Raw genomic sequence first — 8,910 nt, forward strand, 5'->3', positions numbered from 1 at the left:
CGTTATTTTTAGTCATTTGAAAAAACTAAATTGTCTCGTTATTTAAACCGGTAAGATGACTACGTATGTATTTGGTGGAAAACACGTAATATTGACCAGTGTTTTGTCGCTAGTCTTCAACCAAAACGAATAGTGTATTGACAACGTTATTTTCAGTCATTTGAAAAAACTAAATCATCTCGTTATTTTAACTGGTGAGATGACTACGTTTGTATTTGGTGAAAAACACGTGATTTTGACCAGTGTTTTGTGGTTAGTCTTTAACCAAAATTATTAGTGTATTGACAACGTTATTTTCAGTTATTTGAAAAAACTAAATTATCTCGTTATTTTAACTGGTGAGATGACTACGTTTGTATTTGGTGAAAAACACCTGATTTTGACCAGTGTTTTGTGGTTAGTATTTAACCAAAATAATTGATGTTTTGACAACGTAATTGTCAATTATTTTAGGAACCAAATCATCTCGTTATTTTAAGTGGTAAGATGACTACGCTTGTATTTGGTGGAAAACGCGTAATTGTGACCAGTGTTTTGTGGTTAGTCTTCAACCAAAATAAATAGTGTATTGACAACGTAATTGTCAGTTATTTTAGGAACCAAATCATCTCGTTATTTTAAGTGGTAAGATGACTACGTTTGTATTTGGTGGAAAACGCGTAATTTTGACCAGTGTTTTGAGGTTAGTCTTCAACCACAATAAATAGTGTTTTGACAACGTTATTTTTAGTCATTTGAAAAAACTAACTTATCTCGTTATTTAAACCGGTAAGATGACCACGTATGTATTTGGTGGAAAACACGTAATATTGACCAGTGTTTTGTAGTTAGTCTTAATCCAAAATAATTGGTGTTTTGACAACGTAATTGTCAGTTATTTTAGGAACTTAATTATCTCGTTATTTTAACTGGTGAGATGACTACGTTTGTATTTGGTGAAAAACACGTGATTTTGACCAGTGTTTTGTGGTTAGTCTTTAACCAAAATGAATAGTGTATTGACAACGTTATTTTCAGTCATTTGAAAAACTTAAATCATCTTGTTATTTAAACCAGTAAGACGACTACGTTTGTATTTGGTGAAAAACACGTGATTTTGACCAGTGTTTTGTGGTTAGTCTTTAACCAAAATAATTGATGTTTTGGCAACGTAATTGTCAGTTATTTTAAGAACCAAATCATCTCGTCATTTTAAGTGGTATAATGATTACGTTTGTATTTGGTGGAAAACGCGTAATTTTGACCAGTGTTTTGTGGTTAGTCTTCAACCAAAATAAATTGTGTTTTGACAACGTTATTTTCAGTCATTTGAAAAACTAACTTATCTCGTTATTTAAACCGGTAAGATGACTACGTATGTATTTGGTGGAAAACACGTAATATTGACCAGTGTTTTGTGGTTAGTCTTAATCCGAAATAATTAGTGTTTTGACAACGTAATTGTCAGTTATTTTAGGAACTTAATTATCTCGTTATTTTAACTGGTGAGATGACTACGTTTGTATTTGGTGAAAAACACGTGATTTTGACCAGTGTTTTGTGGTTAGTCTTCAACCAAAATAAATAGTGTTCTGACAACGTTATTTTTAGTCATTTGAAAAAACTAAATTATCTCGTTATTTAAACCGGTAAGATGACTACGTTTGTATTTGGTGGAAAACACGTAATTTTTACCAGTGTTTTGTTGTTAGTCTTCAACCAAAATAAATAGTGTTCTGACAACGTTATTTTTAGTCATTTGAAAAAACTAAATTATCTCGTTATTTAAACCGGTAAGATGACTACGTTTGTATTTGGTGGAAAACACGTAATTTTGACCAGTGTTTTGTGGTTAGTCTTCAACCAAAATAAATTGTGTTTTGACAACGTTATTTTCAGTCATTTGAAAAACTTAATCATCTCGTTATTTTAACTGGTGAGATGACTACGTTTGTATTTGGTCACAAACACGTGATATTGACCAGTGTTGTTGTGGTTAGTCTTCACTCAAAGTAACTAGTGTTTGTACAACGTAATAGTCAGTTATTTGAGGAACCAAATCATCTCGTAATTTTTACTGGTAAGATGACTACGTTTGTATTTGGTGAAAAACACGTAATTTTGACCAGTGTTTTGTGGTTAGTCTTCAACCAAAATAAATAGTGTTCAGACAACGTTATTTTTAGTCATTTGAAAAAACTAAATTATCTCGTTATTTAAACCGGTAAGATGACTACGTTTGTATTTGGTGGAAAACACGTAATTTTTACCAGTGTTTTGTGGTTAGTCTTCAACCAAAATGAATAGTGTTCTGACAACGTTATTTTTAGTCATTTGAAAAAACTAAATTATCTCGTTATTTAAACCGGTAAGATGACTTCGTTTGTATTTGGTGGAAAACACGTAATTTTGACCAGTGTTTTGTGGTTAGTCTTCAACCAAAATAAATTGTGTTTTGACAACGTTATTTTCAGTCATTTGAAAAACTTAATCATTTCGTTATTTTAACTGGTGAGATGACTACGTTTGTATTTGGTCACAAACACGTGATATTGACCAGTGTTGTTGTGGTTAGTCTTCACTCAAAGTAACTAGTGTTTGTACAACGTAATAGTCAGTTATTTGAGGAACCAAATCATCTCGTAATTTTTACTGGTAAGATGACTACGTTTGTATTTGGTGAAAAACACGTAATTTTGACCAGTGTTTTGTGGTTAGTCTTTAACCAAAATAATTGGTGTGTATGAAAACGTAATAGTCAGTCATTTGAAAAACCAAATTATCTCGTTATTTAAACTGGTAAGATGACTACGTATGTTTTTGGTGAAAAACACGTTATATTTACCACTTTTTATTTAGTTAATCTTCAACGGAATTCGCCGATGCTCTGACGACCAAATATTCACGCTTTGTCGGCACCAGTAATTTACAGTTTGAATTCACGTTAGTTGTTTAGGTGAAAAATAGGAAATTTTTACCTTAAAATCACTTGTCAATCAAACGTTTGTAACTAACTTCGACTATTCACGTGATTAAGCGGTAATGTCGAAGGGGAAATATAACGTAAAAATTAGGTGCCCAGAAATCCTTACAAAAATCACGTGTTTGCAAGGTGACGATTTGGTTCGAAATTATTCATACCTAATTTTCACGTAAAATTCACCGACAAAACTGGTTACTTTTTGGTGTCTGTTTACTGGGAAGCATCATTAGAAAACGCAGATTGCAGTGGTTTGGTCGCCTCCAACGAATGGAAACAAATCGCATCACTAAACAACTCTACAAATGGTCACCAACCCATGGGAAACGCAGGCGAGGGTGCCCTAGGACATCATGGAAAAATGCAATCCAGAGGGACCTCTCCAGACTTGGCAGGGGGTGGTCTGTTGAGGACGCAGAAGTTGCAACTCAAGATCAGTCTATTTGGAAGCGTCTCACAAGTCATCATCGGTGCAGAAATGCATGATGCTAACCGATGATGATGATGATGATATGCTGAAAGACTAATAAGACGTTGACGCAGTATTGATGTTTGAAAATACCTTTTAATTTAGCTCTGTTGGTGGAGGCCCTCATACTGTCCTCAACTTGAAAGTACAGGGGTTTAGATACACTCAAAATCAAAGTATAACCATAAAAGGATTTGTTTCTTACTTTATTAATGGGACATTTGAGTAATCATACACTACCGGGATATGTTTGGAGGGATTAAGAAAGGGGGCTGTCTTATACAATATGAGTGTGGGTGATTGACCCATATTTGGACTTGGCTGTACCCTGTCCACTATCGGTCTCTCACTGCTTAAGAATGTGCAAGGTGGTCATATGGCCTCACCAACACACAGCTCCATTGTTTTATTCAAAACAATGAACTGCTTATAATTGTATAATACAACACAGTATTTAAGATTAATTTTTAATATTTTACTCGCTAATAGTACTGTGAAACTAAACATTTGTGTTGTTTTGTCATAGGAGATGTCGCAACCTGATCCTCAACCAGCTACTACATATCGGAGATCAGGCAGAAAACACCAGGTATGTTATCAAAAGACACAATCATGTTTTTCTGTTATCCCCAATTGAGTTCATAATCACAGATATAGCAAAACACATTTGTTTGGATTTCCCTATCTCAGACTTGTCTTGCATTAAACTTCTGAAACCCATCTGCTCTTCTGTTAGGTGTGCTTCATGAGGGTCTATTTCAGAGGCGGACCATTTTCAAAGCTTCATACTTAAATCTTACCTGGAAGAAGCTACTGATTTCACTAGATTCACATTCCCTGGTTGCACAAAATTATTTAGGACTCTGTGTCTGTGTACAGCACAGAAGAAAAGTCCTAATATTTAGGACTATCGTTTGCCCATTGTGAATTTTTTTTTTTTTTAAAGGAAATCCCAAGTGTATCAGATCGATGTGACGACTTGGCAGCTGACTCCGATGACCCAGACATACAACAGAGGGTAGGTTGAGAATAAGGTATGTTTATTTTTTAATTTTTTAAAGACATTGACCTACGCAGCCAACTTGTTTGTCTTGCCCACACCTGTACAAGTTAAGGGAGAATGCTGTGCAGTTACTTAGGATCACCCTCAGGGCAATACCAGCGTGACTGACATTACATTTTTTACTAATTTTTAATATCTAATCAGCTCTCATGTCTAAACAATGACAGCTATCTAAACCATGTTTGGCATGGGGGATACTAGGACCTGAATACACAATACAGAATTGAAACTTTTAAATTTCATGTTCAGCTTTTCCGATTAGGGGGGTCATTAACTGCCAAGACTGACATTACAAAAAGCGACGCAACCAAAAAGTGTCGATATGTTTTTAAAATTTCACTTCAAGTTAAAAGTGCTACAGATCTAAATCCATATTAACATTATAGCTCATAGGGTAACCAAAACTGTCCCTCACAGTTATCAAATGATGCTTCAAATTTCCCACAAATTGAACATGAATTCTAATTTAGTGTGGGGTAATGTTTTTTTTTCATCCCCAGAATGACCATCTGGAAAATCTCCCCTTCTGCGGATTGTTAGTGGTAAGTGTTTTGAATCATTAACCATTATTTAAATGATATCAACTGTGCTGTATGTGACTTTATCACAAAAAAAATTGTTCACAGTCTCAGTAAAGTCAACAAAGAACCAATTTAATAGCATTATGCCATCCTCACATTTACATACAACTGCACTGTAAACATTTGAAATTTACTACCAGATAATCAGAATCAGACAAAGACAAGGTGCACAGTTGGACAGTGATGTTGTATTTTATTTGGTTTTTAATGCCATTTGGAGAGTCATAATATTAAAATATATAGGATTAGAGGCATTGCATGGTGAGGTATCAATGTATATTTGGTTTGCGGTAAAACCATGTGTGTATCTACTTGCCAGGTAGAGTTGTTCTTAGAGAACTGTCTTGCTTTATTCTACTGCCATGGAGTAGATAATCAGAGGTTCGGGAGACTTCTCAGTTCTGAAAAGAACTGACCTGTTTTTTTAACTTTTACCAGGGCAGATGGTATAGAAAATAGACTGGACTACTACTTTAGCTTATAGGATCGTAATTAAATGTACTGCCACAGAGTCAGTTCTGAATTGGTGTCAACGTTTTGACTAGCTTGCTCTAGTCATCGTCAGGAGACTATTTTGTACCTCAGTTTACTACTGTTAGTTAACGCTTCTGATGTCGAACTGAATCCTGGTCTACGGACCCCGAAATACCCATGCCAAATTTGCAGCCGTGCTGTAACATGGAAGCAACGGGGGGTTGCTTGTGACGACTGCCAACAATGGTACCATGCTGACTGCATGCATATGTCCACTCCAGTCTACATGTCGCTCAACAATGTCTCCTGGCACTGTGTAAACTGTGGCATGCCAAATTTTTCAACTAACCTGTTCGAGTCATTCGTTGTTGATACTGAGAACTCATTTTCCCATCTAGATAGTGATAGTAATGTTTCAGCCACCACCGATACTTCTGTCTGTAGCGAAAGTTTAAGTCCTGGACCTCCATTGTCGTGTTCATCACCAGTAAATAAATCCCACACTCAAAGCAATAAGACTGGTAACAATATGAGAGTTTTAACTTCCAAAGTTCAAAGAACAAGCAGGAAGAAATAGCCAATTTGATTGATTCCGCTGATCCTACCATCATCATTGGTACTGAAACTTGGCTGAACAGCAGTATCCACAACACAGAAATATTCCCTTCAGCTTATGACGTCATTCGTAAGGACCGCAGTGACGGTTATGGTGGAGTTCTTCTTGCCATCAAAAAGGACTTTATCTACGACCATGTGGAAAATGATTCTAGTGCTGAATGTGTCTTTGCGAAGTTCACCATGGCCAAAGACAAGACCCTCATTGTAGGCAGCATGTATCGACCAACCAACAATGATGTCCAGTATATGGAAACATTGTGTTCATGTGCTGAAAGAATAGCACGCAAGTTCAAGAATGCAGTGCTGTGGTTTGCTGGAGATCTGAACCTACCTGATATCAATTGGGAGAGCTTGACAATTGATGGCAGACAATATCCTAAACAGTTGAATGAGCGATTCCTTGAATTTCTTCAAAACTGTGGCTTACAACAGATGGTCACCTTTCCAACTAGAGGTGAAAACACATTGGACTTGTTTCTCACTAACCGTCCTTCCTTGGTGAATAAGTGTACTCCCCTACCAGCAATTGGAGATCATGAAATTGTTTTCACTGATTTGGGTGTCACACCCCAAAGGTGCAAGCCAGTGAAGCGAAAAATTCATTTAAGGAAAAGAGCCAGTACGGAGAGCATGAAGGAGGAATGCTGCAAGTTCCAGAAAGAATTTGTTGATAAGTACGATGTTACCAGTCCAATTTCCCAGATGTGGTTTGACATCAAGTCAGCATTGCTTACCATCCTGGATAACGGTGTTCCTTCTAAAATGTCATCAACAAGGTTCAATCAACCCTGGATCACAACCTCACTGCAACGTTTAACGCGACGTAAAAAGCGGATTTTTACCAAAGCCAGGAAGACCAAAAAGCCAAAGGATTTCCAGCGCTACCAACACTTAAAGAAGGCTTCAAGGTCTGCCTGTAAACATGCGTACAGTGAGTACCTCAACAACATCATCAGCCCTGAGTCGACAACTAACCCAAAACGATTCTGGGGTTTCATCAAAAGCAAAAAATGTGACAATTCTGGCGTCTCTCCACTAAAGGCAAGAAATGGAGTTACGTACTCGGACAGTTTGACAAAAGCAAATATACTGAATGAACAGTTCTCAGTTTTCAACAAGGACGAAGACAAGGCAACCATCAAAAACAAAGGCCCAAGTCCATTTCCCTCCATGGGTTCTTTTACTGTGTCATCCGAAGGAGTTAAAAAGTTACTTGATGGTCTTAACATCCATAAAGCAGCTGGTCCAGATGGTATACCATCCAGGGTATTGAAGGAGCTGTCAAAGGAACTTGCTCCAGTGCTTGCTTTATTCTTCCAAGCTTCTATCAATCAAGGTGTCTTACCGGAGGAATGGAAGGAAGCCAACGTCACCCCCATCTTCAAAAAGGGAGAGAGGAATAAGCCAGAGAACTACAGACCTGTGTCACTGACTTCCATAACCTGTAAGATGCTGGAGCATGTGCTATGCAGCCAGATCCTGAACCACTGCGACAGAAACCACATTCTCACCAATGCTCAGTTTGGATTTAGGAAACGGCGCTCATGTGAAACACAACTACTGTTGACCATCCAAGATCTTGCTAGTTCCATTGATGCCAAAGGCCAAATAGATGTCATCCTATTAGATTTTTCAAAAGCCTTTGACAAGGTGCCGCATCAAAGGTTGCTACACAAGCTCAATTACTATGGAATTGATGGCAACATAAGTCAGTGGGTCAGCAATTTCCTAGAAAACCGCACTCAACAAGTCATCTTAGATGGAGCTACTTCAATCCCTGCACCAGTCCTATCTGGAGTGCCACAAGGAAGTGTTCTTGGACCATTGCTGTTCCTGCTGTTTATAAATGACCTTCCTGACTGTGTCTCACAGGGCACAACAGCCAGATTATTTGCAGATGACTGTATCCTGTATCGTAACATCACGACAGAGGAGGATGCATCTATATTGCAGCAGGACTAGACCACCTTCAGCAATGGGAGAGTGACTGGAAAATGGAGTTCCACCCAAAGAAGTGCCAAGGTATCCATGTCACCAACAGAAGGAAGTTCATCAAGCAAACATACACAATTCACAACCACACTCTGGAAGAAGTCGACTCTGCAAAATATCTTGGGGTGAACATTCACAAAACCCTAAGCTGGAATAATCACATCAACAGCATCACCAACAAAGCAAATTCCATAAGGGCTTTTCTCAGCGCAACATACACCAGTGTCCCAGGAAAACAAAGGAGCTGTGCTACAAGACCCTAGTGCGCCCTATTGTAGAGTACTCCAGCATCATATGGGACCCCCAGACAGCTAGCTACACCCACAAGTTAGAAATGGTGCAGCGACGCTATACACGCTTTGTGCTTGGAGACTACCGAACAACTAGTGTAACTGCCATGATCAGCCAACTTCAGTGGACCACACTTCAAGAACGGCGTGCACAGGCCAAGGCAGTTTTGATGTATAAGATTGTGAACAACCTGGTAGACGTCCCACACACATTTCTAGCTCCATGCACCGTTTCTCTGAGGGGTCATTCTTACAAATACATGATACCATTCACCAGGACAGGGGTCTACACACAGTCATTTTTTCCCAATAGCATCTAGCATATGGAACAATCTCCCGGTAGACCTGATCAACTGTACAACTCTTGCTAGTTTTAAGCAGGGTGTACAGTCAGTCCAGCTCCGTTAGGTCAGCCTGGGCTGTTTTTTAGCCGCACGTTCACTGTTCACCCACCTGCACTGTAT

This window comes from Asterias amurensis, chromosome 10 (genome assembly GCF_032118995.1).
Source record: "Asterias amurensis chromosome 10, ASM3211899v1".
NCBI classification, from domain to species: Eukaryota; Metazoa; Echinodermata; class Asteroidea; order Forcipulatida; family Asteriidae; genus Asterias; species Asterias amurensis.